The sequence below is a fragment of the Octopus bimaculoides genome, chromosome 25, assembly GCF_001194135.2.
Source record: "Octopus bimaculoides isolate UCB-OBI-ISO-001 chromosome 25, ASM119413v2, whole genome shotgun sequence".
Lineage (NCBI taxonomy): Eukaryota > Metazoa > Mollusca > Cephalopoda > Octopoda > Octopodidae > Octopus > Octopus bimaculoides.
The window spans coordinates 5,563,682-5,565,647 of record NC_069005.1 but is presented as its reverse complement, the minus strand read 5'-3'; positions in this window follow the sequence as shown (position 1 = coordinate 5,565,647).

The window sequence follows — 1,966 nt, the reverse complement described above, 5'->3', positions numbered from 1 at the left end:
TATTAGAATATATTACATATATACATATATATTATATTTGTATGTGTGTGTATTTGATAAATATATATAAATGATATTGTGTTCATGTATGTATATTATATGAGTGTCCGTGTGCTGCGTGTATGTTGAGCTGTTTTATTTAAGTATGGTGTGTGCGGCATGTGATAATATTTCTCGTGTTGTGTAATTTACAAAGTACAAGAGTGTTTGTGGTCACCCACCTTTCGAGTTGTGGGTGGTGTTGGTCAGCTGGATTGGTGCCCGGTGCACATTGAAGCCAGCGACCACTTACACATACAAACTAGACAATTAATACTCAAGACATACGCAAGTACACACACACACACAGAGAAACTCATACAAGTGACACTCTCTTACGGATACACATGCACCACACACAAACACACGCAGATGATAGACTCTTATACATACATCTGAGAGACAATCACATACAAACCTAGACAAGTGACACATAACCATACATAGAAATACACGTTCTTCTCTGTCTCAGACGTACACGAGTGACTTAAACATAGAAACGTACATGCTTTCCTCTCTCTCTCTTTCTCTGTCTCTCTTTCACACACACACACACACACTCCACATCCATGTGGTAAGCCACTTTTCTCCAATCGTCTGTTTCTCTTACAATCGTACGCATACATTCAGGAAAGCGATATTCTTTCCACACACAGACATTATTCGAGTGACCCTTACTTTAACACACAATCCACTTCTACTCTTATTCTCTGTTCTACACGCTTATACGCAAATGACTCTTATACTTAAACGATTCTCTTATGCTAAAAGAGACGTACACAAACCATCACCGGACTCTTTATTTCGCTTTCCCCTTTCTATCTCTTTCAGGCACACGCCGGGGACCGTCTCCTACACCCCAGGGATACACCCACGCTATCTTTCACTGTCACACAGACACGCGTTAGTGACCCTCTCTCGCAACCGTTCTTACATACAGGGATAAACACATGTAATCCTGTTGTACAGATCTAGTTAGATTTCTGCCAAACCAATAATTTTCACCAGATTAATTTTTTTTTAAATGCAGTAATAATGTTTTTTTGAATGCTGTTACAATTTCTGTCATCACCATGCAAAAATAACTACATATAAACTAGATTTAAAATAAAATATTCTGGTGAAGATTTCACGAGGTTGGAAGTAATTTAATAAGATCTACAGATGCATAATTTCTTCTTTTTTTTTTACACAGGGAAACATACAATTAATTACTTCTCTTTTTGTACAGAGATGCGAATGTTTCTTACTCAGAAAAAATATACAAATTACCCTTCATCTCTCACCACAAGGACAAGCACAAGCATCCCTTCCTAAACACCCCCACCCTGGGCCAACGCAGGAGTCTACCTGTCCGTTCAAATTGCTAGAAATAGTAGCCAAATCTCCTTGAGATCACATCCTAGCGTCTTAAAAGGAGGAGAACACGTTGGGTAATGTCCTAGATATACAAAAAGATGGGATGGTCATGGTTGGAATGCCTTTGATTGTGAGTAGCTCGATCAGGGATGACTTATGTGCAAACGACAGCATCAGGAACACACACACACACACACACACATATACATACATGCATTCATACACACATTATACATATATACATACATACAAATATACATGCATGCATGCACCTGTTTGTATGCACGTAATTATACATACAGGTGACTTTCTCTTACTCACACGTGCACACGCATGCACTTGCAACTTTATCATCAAAAATAAATACTAAGCGCTTAGGGTACGCTAAAGTCAAAGAGGCTGAGGTTGGGAATGTCGGGGACAAGACGCTATAAGCCATCATCACTCGCTCCTTGAACTTGAAACCGCAAAGCCGTCTCCGCGCACAACCCGTCTTCATTTCCATTACCGTTCCTTACATAGACGTTTACAGGTGATATTCTTTCTATCGCTTCCTTTTTTTTCTTTC